General features: G+C 36.3%; 1 pseudogene; it reads right to left on the bottom strand.

Moving 5' to 3' along the window:
* Window positions 1-14,055, bottom strand: part of LOC149266280 (iron-sulfur cluster assembly SufBD family protein ycf24-like) — a 119,486-nt pseudogene that overhangs the window by 34,158 nt on the left and 71,273 nt on the right.

Below are 14,055 nucleotides of genomic sequence, written 5' to 3'. Positions count from 1 at the left end.
AAACTACGGTAATTTCGGATTGCAACCCTATGATCTACATTTTGACCAAGCAATTGCTAGAGGGCAAGTACTCTAAATGGATCGTTATCCTGCAGGAGTTCGACTTGGAATTTGAGAAATCTAAGTCTAAGAAATCTTTAGTTTTTGCGGAGTTAATGTGTGAAATCCCGTGTGCTGACACGGAAACTATGGCGGAGGAGCCCATTGCAGACGAATCCTTCTTTCTAATCAGCACTTTAGATCCGTGGTATGGGGATATCATCGTTTATCTCCAGACCCAATCCTTTCGGCCAGAAATTTCACGGTCAGAACGTCGAAAGATTCATTTCCAGTCCCAACAATTCAGGATTATTGGAGATACTCTTTATCACCATGGGGCAGATTCTGTTTTTCGACGTTGCTTAACTCACAAGGAAGCTGAAAGGGTTTTAAATGACTGTCACTCTAGAGCGTGTGGCGGTCATATGTCTGGGTTTGCCGCAGCCCAAAAGATATTGCGCGTTGGCTACTTCTGGCCGTCTTTATTTAAAGATTGTATTACGGCGGTCCAAAAATGCCACAACTGCCATGTTTTTGATCGTAAGATGCGCGCTCCACCTATTCCTCTCCACCCTATAATTGCCGTTGGTCCTTTTTCCAAATGGGGTATCGATTTTATTACATGTAACCCTCACTCGGTTGGGGGGCATGCGTAATATATGGAACATCTCTTCCACAGCTTGGGTTATCTATTCGCCCTCTGACGAGTTAGTATCTATGCATGGGGTAAGCCTCGGTCAAACAACGAACAACATTGCCGAGTATAGTGCAGTGATTGAGTTATTATCTGAATCTATTTCATTTGGGATTCGGAGTTTGATAGTGAGGTTAGATTCTGAACTCGTTGTATTACAGCTTAATAGAGTGTATGCCATTAGAAATCCAGTGTTATTGAGATTATTTTTGAGAGTGCGTCTCTTGGAACGTGAATTTGATTATATTGAATATCAGCATATTCCAAGATCTTTAAATACATTAGCAGATGCAATTGCTTCTCGAATGTTAAATAGACATTTGCAATAATCATACATGTAAATTTAAAACCATTCCATAACATGATTTACAAGATAAGCCGGTAATAGTGATATATATATATATATATATATATAGGAGTGTGTCAAAAAATACATCGTCCTCGATCATAGGTTGAAAAACACCTTATGATCGGCAAAAATGATAAGTACAAAAAACAAAAATGTCACATGTGCCCACAATAGGCAATCATCCTATCACTGGTGATGATCTCTATAAGAAACCACTGCACGGGCCACCTTGCAAAGGAACCTCCTAAAAGGTCCTCGGACCCCAATCACATAGTGCTAAAGTCGACGAGGAATGTCGTCTATAGTGGTCTCAGGAATATCTCCTGTTAAGCGCTCGAGATGACCCTCCAACTTGGCCAAAACCTCTGCTAATTCGTCCTTTGGGGCTGGCGCGGGTCCAACTGGTTGCTTCCTCTCGTAAGGCCAGAGAGCGACTGGTCGCTGTGGACCCACATCTGCATTTGAAATTTTTACTATCAGTTTTGAGACAATGAAAAAATAACAAAAATTAAAATAGAAAAAATGTTGAAAAGTATTTTACCTGACTCATCCCACTGCTCTCCTGGTGGAAGAACCATGTCTGGGTCACCACGAAAATCTATCCCAGCATAAGGGAAGTCCTGAATGGAAAAGACCTGGTTTTCTAGCCATTGGAAATACTCAGGTTTGAATCGAGCAACCTCTGTCCTCTTGTCCGGGTGACGGGCCATAACTGCAACCCATCGTATCAGTTTGGGCTCTCGAGGAAGCCCACCTCCAACAGTAAGGTGTTGTGGGATCAGCATAGGAACCCTCTCCAGGCCAAAACTCACAACCAAAGCCCCATAACCAAAGGTCTTTAGTTGTCCGTTTTTGGCCCTAGTCAGTTGGCCTTTCAGATTAGCCAACACGGCATCACACCAGTTGAAGATGGTGCCTCGAAAGCAATCAACTGCCATACGCATCTAGGATCTGATGGCAATATGTAATGCGGCAGCTCCGCAAAGTCTGGTGACAGTGAACACAATCACCATGAGCTCAGGACAGGATATGGTCTTTATGTCTATCCCTTTGTCTCTAGCCTGACTGTTGCAGTACTCTAGCCTGAGGCTATCGACAGACTGGCCACCTAGCCTAGCCCCAAACAGAGTTAATTCTTCACCTCTCTTAGGCAAACCAGTCAAGAAATATATGTTCGCAGGCTCGATTTCGAGTTGGTGGCCACCAATGAAGAAATACTAGTCGTGTATGCTCCATCTGTCAACCAACCACTGTAAGAAATCCACCTGAGCCCTCATGCCAGGAATGGCCCAGTATTTGTACAATCCGCACGCCCTCAAAGCATCAAGTGAAGGCTGATGATTCCATGCGGCAGCATCCACGTCCTCATGCTCTCGTTCACGCCAATCTAGCATGATGTACTCTCTGCATCAAGTATAAAGACAAATTAAAATGCTAGAAATTATTTTGTGTGGTCCATTTTTGAGAATTTTTGGGTTAAAAACCCTTGCGACGGGGACCGCACCCTCCAGGTTAGGCACAGTGCGTGGGACCACACTTTGTCTACATGGAAGGTGCGGACCCTGAGCTTTTTCCCAATGGAGAAAAAGTCGGGGTCCGCAATGGTAAACCTGCGGGCCCCCGCGTGCGGGTTTTGTGCCTAAAAACCCTCCCAAAAATGAAATAAATGACTAAAACAAGAAATTAAACAATTAAAAATGAAGAGTGGGATGATGTGGATTACCTGGAGAAGACGGCGTTCGATTCCGACGGTTGGATTTTCCACAATCTTCACGGGAAGTTTTCTAAGCAAAAGCACTATTTTCTCACCCAAACTCAAACAGTAAAAATGAATTGACAAAGACCCTTTTTATAAGTTTTTTGAGTAAATAAATTGCAAATTTGTTTATGTTTCACTTTGAAAAGGTATTTTTGTGACATTTTTATCTATTTCAAACAGGTATGAGTAATGTTTGTGTTTTTGTGCAGAATAAAGGATTATTCAGGCGAAATCTATCATTTTCGACGAAAAAACATGTAGAGTCATCTTTAAGCTCTTTTCTGACTCCTAAAACATGAAAAGATTGCCAAGTGTCTCGTTTAAACTCGTTAAAATGGAATTAAAAGACGGTCCACTTACAGCTCTTTTCCGACCGTAAAAAACATGAAAAGGTTGCTGGATTTTTGTCGTTTCAAATTCGATATCGGTCATAAAACGACGTGTCGTTTATCGCTTTTTTACTTTTTCGGGTCAAAGGCACTAATGACGAAAAGTATTCCTTGGTTGTAAAAGATCAAGTGGTTCTCTCAAGTATTATTTTATACCTTTTTGGGCTTGGGAGACACAAATTTACGAAAAAGGTCAACCCTGGAGTCTTCTTAAGTTTTTCAGACTCTCTAAAATTGAAAAATGCCGAGTTTCTCCTATACTGGACTCATTAAAATTTCACAGTAAAGGACCTGTTCAATTACAAATAGGAACGAACCACTCCTTCTTAGGGTTCGAATTTAAACTAGGTTGGACTCATCCGAGGGATGAGCTTATAATCAAGCAAATGTTATCCTCCTCAAGCTTGTCAAAAATAAAGAGGTACTTGCCAGAAATGGTGGGGGAAAAGAGAGAAAAATGAGCCTGTTTGTCATACTTTGTAACCACTCTTGAACACGACATTTTTATTCACCTGGGTTGGGAAATCCTTTGCCTAACAGTTGATCAAACCACATTGAAAGTCTTCAGCCGGTTTCTGGGTATTAACTTTGGGTCAATTGTCACCAAGCCATCTGTCGTGTCGTTATGCGTTCAAGAGATCACTGCCAATAAGCCATTCATCTGCAAAATATCTGTCATCCATCTTGACCATCCCTCAGTCAGTCCTTGCATCTAAATTTCTTCAACTTGATCTATGATTTCGTGTTGTGTGCTTGCCTACGATGGATCACTTTCTATCGACATCAGCTCATTATCTAGAAAGATGATCTAGGAATCGTTAGTACCTTGGGATCTACATGCCTCAATGGCAGGTTTCTCGCCTTTGATGACAATTTACATCATTGACTTTCGATCAAAGGATTCCATGACATGTTCGACATCAACACATTTATTCGCATCTCATGGATTGTACTGGGTACTTTGAGAGCCATTGACATCACTGGTGGTTTCTCTCACACTTGTTAACAGTTTACATCATTGACTGGTAATCAAGTGGTTTCTACCATGTTCGACATCAACACATTCATTCGCATGGATAGAATCGTACTGTTTCGGGAAGTAGAAATGAAGACCCTGGATCTAGTTTCCACAATACAGGCTGCGAGGAATTTTGTATTCATTATAAAATGGACTATTCATAAACAGATGGTTGCGTCCATACTGTGTCCACATGAGTCTTTACTTGTGATGTTTTACAAGATGATTCCTATATCAGAGCAGTAGTTAGTTTTTCTAGTCAGTTTTGATCTGAGTATGGGAATGCCTACCTCAGCGATGATATGATCTCATATATATATCTTGCATTGAATGTTTTTACAGGTTCCAACAGGGCTCTCCACAAGATGATCCTCGAAATGATAAAGTACTTCACTCTTCCTAAATGATAAGAAATCCTCATCTACTACAGACTTCGCACTTTAGGCGGCAATCTATTACACAAAAATGTCGTCACCATGATTATTTGCAGTCAGTGTGGGTCTATCATCACTTGTACTGTCCTCCTAAGCAAGTCTCAGACCTCAGCTCTTCAAATCAAGCTTTAGAAATGGGAGAAAGACATTAAAAATCAATATAACTCTGGTTCCGCACTTTCTCTCACAGTCACCTGCGGTCCTGCACCTTCTGTGTACAAAACCTGCGGACCTGCCCGCTTTGTCCCTAACGGTGTAGGTGCGGACCCCTGTGAAAGTCAAAAGGTGCAAGTTTTATCTTAAAAAACTCACTTTGGGTTAATTCTAGAGGTTTCTAGAAGGAATTTTGACGTGGATTGTTCGCCCTGAGGTGGTTCATGCATCCCAAAAGAGAAGGAGCTAATCCCTTGATGAGAGGAGCTATCCCTTTGAAGGAGGACCTAGTAACCTCCCTCCATTGCACTATAAATATAGGCATTGGGCTGGTTGCTAGGGAGGTTATAAGCTGAACATTTTTGAGGGTAAATGCTGGTGAAATCAAGACTTCCTAGTTGAGCTTAAGAGGAGAGATCACATACCTTTTGGCTTCATTGGGAAGTGAGTGAAACTTGTCAAAGTAGAGGAGACTTCTTGCTGGACCCTGGGAGGAGGTTGTACAGCATCAAGGCAAAGGTTGTAAAGTTCTTCTTCTTTTGAATTAATACAATCAAACTCATTTTTCTCAACAAGTATCTCATGTTATTTGTTTCATGGACTCCTTGACTTTCATGTTAAATATGTTTTATGCAATTGGCTTTTCAGGTGCTATTTAATTTGTTTGCCTTGCTTGTGTTTGCAGATTCGCGAAAAGGAGCTCATGTGGATCAAAGGAGCGAGGGCATCCACAAGCTTGCGTTGGACCTAAGGTAGGCCCTAAAAACACTTGTTTGCCATTGTTTATAAAAGCATATTTAGAGAAAGATAGTGTCTGGTTGGTTTGCTTGTCATTAGGTCTTCTTTAGATTCTAGGAAGGTCTATCTTGTCCGCAAGATCGACTTATTCCGTGTGACAGTAAGTTTAGATTGCTTGACACAATTAAGATTACTAACATAAAAAATTGATTCATATTAATGTAGTACTTGTTAGGTAGTTGTATTTTTGTTCTTAGACTAAATTAGTCATTCATGTTGGTCATTTTTAGTTGTATTGCTTATTAGCTAGTCACATATTTTAATCTGCGACTAAATTAGTCATCTATGTTAGTCATTTTTAGTTTGGTCACATAAGATTGCTCAATTTTTGTAGTATTTCACTTCGAAAATATGTGGTGACTAAATTTTTTAGTCACTAAGTTCTCATTTTCTCCTAGTAATTGTTATGCAACCAGCACACAAAATAGAAGAAAAGATAGAACAACGACTTCAAAATAAGCCTCTTCTAGGGGGAAACCTCCTTTACATTACACAAATGAACAATTCTTGGATGATACAAATGACAAGACCTCCTTTCTATGTATAGGAGTCTAAGGGGTCAAAATATAGTCAAAGTAGACATAACAATAATAATGTAAGGGCACAACAATAATAATAGTGGGCTTCTATGGGGCACAACAATAACAATAAGGGCTACAATGACAATAATAATAAGGGAATAAACTAGTATTATAGGGACCTAACATGCCCCTCTCCATCAAAAAAGTGTTGTCCTCAACGTTTGAGTAGTTTTGGATGCTTCTGTATATAATTCTCATCCTTCGATGTGGAATCTTTAGCGGGAAAGTTCTTCCACTTGAGGAGATACTCTGAAATTGATCGATTTCTTAGTTGTCAAATTCTTGTTTATGTGACTACTTCAGGTTCCAATATGATTTTTCCTTCTTTGTCAAGTTATGGAAATATTTTTTGAACTAGGAGATTGTCACCTATAACCTTCTTTAAGCATGAAACATGGAAAACTGGGTGCACTCGGGAAGCTGTAGGAAGCTCCAATTTGTATGCCATAGTACCAATGTTTTACAAGAACTTGTACGGACCATAATAATTTGGTGATAATTTATTTTCCTTCTTAGCTTTCTTGAGGAACATTTTCTTATATGGTTGTAGCTGTAGAAATACCCTGTCACCTACATCAAAACTTCTTTCACTGCAATGTTTATCTGCCTTCTGTTTCATTCTATTATCTACCAAAGTGAGGTTATCCTTTAAGAGTTGGAGGACTTGTGGTTGATTCTTGATGTGATCTTCCACTTCTTGAACCTTAGAATTTTCTCTTAAATATGATATGATAGACAATGGATGATATCCATAAAGTGCCATAAATGGGGTCATTTTTGCTGCAGTATGAAAGGAAGTGTTATACCACCATTTAGGCAGAGGCAACCATTTGACCCATTGTGTCTATTTATCAGATGCAAGGCAACGAAGATATCCTTCCAAAAATTTGTTCACTATCTTAGTTTTCCCATAATATTTAGGATTATAAGATGGGCTACGAGCTAACTGAGTACCCACACAAGAAAATAATTCTATCCAAAAATTTCCAGTGAAAATGGGATCTCTGTCACTTACAGTAATCTTTGGGTTTCCATGTATCTTTTGAATTGTTTCCTTAAATTCATTAGAAATTGTACTATCTTTAAAGGGATGAGATAATGCACAAAAGTGTGCATACTTGGTAAGTATATCAACTACCACTATGATGACACTCTTTCCTTCAGACTTGGGTAAACCTGTGAAAAATCCATTGAAAACTCCTCCCAACGTTGACCTAGAATGGATAAAGGTTGTAATAGACCTTGGGTCTTAATTGTTTCAACTCTATTTTGTTGGAAAAAAAAACATTCCACCACAAATGTTTGAATATCAGATTTAAGGCCATCCTAAAAAAATTCCTTCTTAACCGTGTGGTAAGTTTTTAAAAATCCTGAATGCCCTCCTAATGGAGAGGTGTGAAATTCAATAAGAATATTTTGTTTTAGTTTGGAATTCTTAATGAGGAATACATCTACATTGATAAGCGTGAGCCATTCGAGACCTTTAGCAAGGAGAAACATGTATGTAGGCTCAAGAGATACCACTATGGTCTCAAGCAGACACCTCGTGCTTGGTACACTCACATAGATTCTTATCTCAATGGATTGGGATTCACTAAGAGCGAGGCAGATGCCAATCTCTACTACATTATGGTAGATAGTTGTCTTCTCATCTTAGTTCTGTATGTGGATGATTTAATACTGAAAGGAGATGACAAGCTGATACAGTCTTGGAAGGAGAGCCTTGCAAGTGAGTTCGAGATGAAGGATATGGGTTTGATGCATTACTTCCTTAGCTTGGAGGTGTGGCAAGGAAGTGGATAGATGTTTGTTGGATAGGGGAAGTACACTTGTGAAATCCTTCAGATATTCCATATGCAGGATTTCAAACCCATGGATATTTCTATAGGTATAAACTCGAGGAAATAAGATGGTTCTATAAGAGAGGAATTAGATGGCACTATTTAAAAATAGTTGTTGGGATCATTAATGGACTTGGTGAAAACAATGACTGATATTTTTTTTGCAATGAACCAGCTTAGTCAGCTCATGGTGTAGCCTACCAAGCTTCACTAGAAAGTAGATAAACATGTTCTTATATACCTCACAGGCACAACATATTTTGGTTTATGGTACATGAATACTGATAGAGTGAAGCTCAAAGGCCTCATAGATGTAGATTGGGTAGGGAGTCCCTCATATAGGAAGTACACATCAGGAGCAGTCTTTAGTGTTAGGTCAGCATCAATTTATTGGTAGAGTAGGAAACATAGATTTGTAACACTCAACTCAGTAAAAGGTCAAGTATATGGCTGCTAATCAAGTAACACGTGAGGCTACTTGGATGAGGAAGATCCTAGTTGGTCTCTTCAGTCAAGGGATGGAAGCTACATTGATCCACTTTGACAACCATAGTTGTATAAACTCTCTTAAAATCCATTGTTTCACTATAGGTCCAAGCATATATAAATTAGGTACTGACACCTGAGACATTCTGTGCAAAGGAGGATTGTTATGTTACAGTACATTCCTATAGAGGAGAAGGATGTAGAAATATTGACAAAGGATTTGTCAAGAGGCAAGTTTGAGTTCCACATGAGCAGGATTGGGGTTATTTAGAACCCTTTTCTTGATCAAAGGGAGTGTTAAATTGTAGCAATAAAGGCTTCATTTCCCTTGTTGCTTAGTCAAGTGGACAAATTTGAATTTCCACTTCAGAAGGATGAGTTGGTAGGAAGTTAGCAGGAGCGACATGGTAAAATCACTCAGTTAAGTTAGTCAGTTCAAGTTTGTGGGCTACAAGTAAAGTTGTGTGCAGGTTGGTGGCTAATATTTCACTATCTAGTTGAGTTATATTTAATGATAGTTAGTTATTTGAGCTATAGTCTAGAATAGAGTCAATATGAGTTTAATTGAGAAGTTGTAACTTTTGTTAACTCACTAATCTCTAAGTTGACTAGTAAATTTACTAAAAATAGCCCTAGTCATGCATGCAATTAGAATTGCCTAGTGAAGTTGAGGGAAAAAGACACAATTATAATCCTATTGTATACAATTTTGAATGTCCAAAGTGTGTGGCATGCAGGTGAGCTAATTCTCTTGGATTTGGCAATGAAATATGAGTTTCCCTATTATTTAGGAGCAGGAATTGCGCAAGGAAATAGGAGGAAGCAAGATGCCTATTTTGGCTAAGTATTTGTGAGTGCACGCACACAGGGATATCAATATTACAATGGAGAAGGAGCTTCAAGCATTGAAGAAGTCCTTATAATAGATAACTGTTCTCATCTGATATAATACGAACAGAGGAGGGGTTTTCCTGACTAAAAATGGTGTTCATTGTGATTGAATGATTGCATGTGTTTGTATTGTCATTTTTCCTTCCACATAATTTAGTAGAAGAAATTTGTGTCTCTTGATTTTAGTTTGACTTCATTAGTAGCTACAAATTTCGAGTTATTTCTATAAGTCTGGTATGGCCTTTAGCCATTATCCTATATTCAACTTAGTTGTCGTCATGATTCAAGCTTTTCGCTACACAAGTATTTGAAGATTGTCCATTCTTTTGTGATGTGTTTGACCATTAAAAAAAATAAAAATAATATATATATATATATATATATATATATATATATATATATATATATATAATATAAAAAAAGGTTATATAAAATATATAAAGAAAGTGTATAATATATATATATTAAAAAATTAAAATAAAAAAATAAATCCAAAAAAACAGCATGCCTCTCACAACAGCCACCGGAATCCCCACCTACAACAACCTTCTTTGCCATGAGGTGGACGACCAAGGAATTTCATCGCCACAATCTGACAACAAAGTCACTTCTTCCTATTGCAACGACCTCTGCTCAACCATGATGTTGATTGGTTGTTGCCTATGTCCACACTTAATGACCCGTCGGAACCTCTCAAAGTCATTGCAAGTAAAAAAATCCACTAGCTCTACATGTCATTGCTACCGAGACCGATTCACCGATAAATAACCAGTCGTTAAGTGCTCCCGATGGACCATAGTGCATTGTCGGAGCGTCGATAGACCCTCACAGTCGCTCTCGCCAAAGCACTACCTCCGCTGAGTTCGATTCCCATCGTACACCATTACAATGTTGCCACCACACAATGCATGCTACCAACCATTTCGTTCCTTTTCCACATAATCCAACGTCTTACATACTTGTCCATTTGGACTTTAATCTGCTACAACTACTGCCAATTGACCTGACCCTTCAAAGAAGACTATGACGTTGTATTTTTCTCATGGCAAGAGATACAACAAAACCTAAAGGGTTGGGACCATTGAACTTTATCAAATCCAATTAAATTAAATTTGATTATATTAAAGAATAAATTCTCATATTATTTGATATTCAAGTGAAAGGATAAAAATTTCAAGTCTACCAATCAAAAGATAAAAACGGTTTTCATAAAAGAAAAAATCTTAGGAGCTATATCAATCCATTAGGAAGTTAAGGATTAAAGTATAAAAACAAGAAGTTATATTAAAGGAAAAGTAATTTTTTAAATCATAAAAAAAATTATAATAACTATATAAAGGGACAAATTATTAACATAGGAGAGATATATTAACCCTCCTTAAAGTGGAACAAAATATATAATTGAGAAAAATAAAAATCAAAGTCCCACTCATAAAGTTATCGAAAAACAGATAATGGAGTCAATTATTGTAGAAAAATAATGAATTATAATCAGCAAATGAAGGAAGAAAATATGAGTCTCATAAACAAGTCTATGTTTTGGACCAGATGTCCATTTTGTAAAACAAAATTTGAGTATCGTCCGATTTTAAAAATAACACAACATTCTCTCTGAAATGTTAGAATTTTTTTTCCTTGAAGAATATCAAGGAAATACATAGACACAAATTGAAATATTAAAGGAACAACTCACAAAACTTCAATGAAAAAACAAAGCATCAGAAAATAAATATAAGGATCTTGAAGATCAATTTTACGAAGAATCAATAGAAAGTAACAAAGAAATTTGGCACCTAAGAGCCCATAGTGAGAAATTACTTATGGAGGTTAAGATGTCCAAAGCTACAAAGAAGAAATAAGAAGAGAAGGAATATCTTAATAATAAATTCAACGAGAATTAGTCGAAGAAGGAAGAAGAAAATTTGCACTTACAAACTCTTAATCAAATGTTATTAAAACAAATTAGAGTCTTAAAAAATGAAAATCTTGAACATCAAAACACTAGGAATAAGGTTGATGAATCAAATACTAAAAAAATTGTACGTCTCAAAATTCACAATCAAAAGCTATTCACTGAAAGTAAGAAACTTAAATATGATAAGAAATCATTAGTAAAACAGTCTAGAAGAACTTATTATGTAAGAAGCATCAGAATCTTCAGACATAACAGTCTAAGTTGAATAAAAAGGAAAAAATACCGATTGAGTCAATACCACAACTCAAGATGATGACAAACTAGAAGAAGTAAAAAGATATTCATACATTACAGTTCAAATGACGGAGATTTCAAGTGAATATCTAGTGATTAAATAAGTGACTTTTGTACCTAGTGGAAATCAAATACTTCAAGTAAATCAAGAAATTGACACAAATAAGTTAAGGGTAAATTTGATCATAAGAACTCCTTGTCTACACCTAAATCACAAGAACAGATATCTCAATCAGTCTGTGTATTTTTATCATTCGGAAAACAAACACCAACCTCAAGTTCTCAAAATAAAGATGTCAACACAATTGAGTATGACGATAACAATTTATCCGAGCTATCAAGTAATTACAAATTTCCATGGAAGATTGATTTAGGATGGTCCTATCCCTTCTGAGTGTGACAATATTATTTGTCACTCAGAGGATCCTATCATCTTGTATCAATGAAGATGACAACTCTAAGAACTTGTAGAAGATGCAAACAAATTATAAGACAAGAAACAAATGACATGCCTCGTCAACAATGAGCTTTGATAACAAAGCTTTTTGAAGAGGAATACAATGTTATGAATATAATTTATATAAAAAATAATATAAATATAGATAAATAATAGTCATAATAATAGTGAATTAAATAATATTTAGTAAATAAAGAGACATGGTTTTGAGGACATGAGCATTCATGAAGGGCTACTCACATAGGTATATAAGGAGGCCCTCATTTGTAACAATCACATCTCATATCAATTCTTGTATACAATGTTCAATATATATGTTTATTATCCTCGAAGGATGTATTTGTGTTCCGAGTGTTCTGAACATTACTACATAGAATGAACTTTTTTCATTACACTTGATTATGTAATCTCATTGTTAATGGTTTGTTTAGATAGTTTTGTTACTCTTTGTATAATTATGTGGTTGGATTTAGTAGAATGAGGAATTAGAGAGTGAACTACCATGTTTATTTTTGAACTAGACATTTACAATCTAGAACAAAGACTCTTCTAAAGATATACCAAACATCCTACAAATAGAAGCCCTCCAAGACATGAAGGATACAAATCAAAATAAAATAGTAATAATATCAATAATATCAATAATAAGATTAGCAATACAAGTTATCTCTCTCTCTCTCTCTCTCTCTCTCTCTCTCTCTCTCTCTCTCTCTCTCTCTCTCTCTCTAGATATATATATATATATATAAAATAGTAAAGTATATTTGATTACTAATAACACTAATAATATTAATAATGCTAATAATATAAGTGTAAACTTATTATTATTGTCATTGTAATTTATAGTTGTACACATTTTTGGTGTGTGGTGGAAATTGAGAGAGCTTGATAAGTATGTTTGATAAGTTAAGTTAGATTACTAATTTTTAAGATCTCTCATTCCTATGTATTAGATATCTACTTGATAAAAGATATTTTGTATGTGAGAAACATAGGTTGTAAGTGACTTTAATTATTGTTATTGTGAGCCTAGTTGTTGTAAAAGTGTCGTGTAGTTGGGATTCTTCCCTATGAGTTAATGTTTCTAGTCAACTAGAATTGGATTTTCTATATATCTTGTATGAGACAAATTTATTAAAATTGGTTGGTTTTGACTTTTTTTTTTATTATCAGAATTGGTTCTTCAAGCTAGTTTTCATTGGTTTTATTGCAAACTAGGTGGTTTTGATAATACTTATCCAGTTTTCCAAGTTCCATACCAACACAACCCCACTCACTAAAACCCTCCCAAAAAATAAAAAACCATTACCCTATACCTAACCAAAAATGTAATGTTCATCTATTCTATTTGCTTCACACATTTCTCTTATTCATTTGTGAGTCTGTCAAGACTTTTATGGTTGTAGGCTTAATGTTTATTGATTTGGCTCTATTCTTACGCTAATTCGAAGTTATTCTTGAGCTTATTCAAATTGGTTCCTCACAATGGCCACATAGATAAAGATACTTTTATTAATGTTTAATGAATGACCAAAAATGTAGGTCAATGAGATTAAAAGGATAGATTTAATATAAATACAATACAATGTGGGAGTGTTAAAGCCACTTCTAGATCAACCTTCAAACTAATTGCATATGATTAGTAATGAGTTCATTGGAAAAGAGATTGCATTAAAAATTAACAAGAAGTAAACATGCATAAGATTAGAAACATGAAATAAGCATAGACAAGAATAAAATAAGAACAAATATGGGAGAAAACTCAAATTTATTTCCAATGAAGAAGGAGAATGGCCCTTGAATAAGACACCAAGGAATGATTGGATGACACTTGTGAATCCTATCCAATCATTCTAATGGAGGGTCCTTTTCCAAAATTTGGATTTCTTTCTCTCACTACAAGAGGGTTGCAAACTTCCACAATGGTGACGAAAGTATTTGAAGGAAAAAATTAATA

This window comes from Pinus tabuliformis, chromosome 6 (assembly GCF_031772625.1).
Source record: "Pinus tabuliformis cultivar Carrire ecotype Pingquan chromosome 6, CPIR1, whole genome shotgun sequence".
Classification (NCBI taxonomy): domain Eukaryota; kingdom Viridiplantae; phylum Streptophyta; class Pinopsida; order Pinales; family Pinaceae; genus Pinus; species Pinus tabuliformis.
This window is presented reverse-complemented; position numbering and strand designations above follow the sequence as displayed.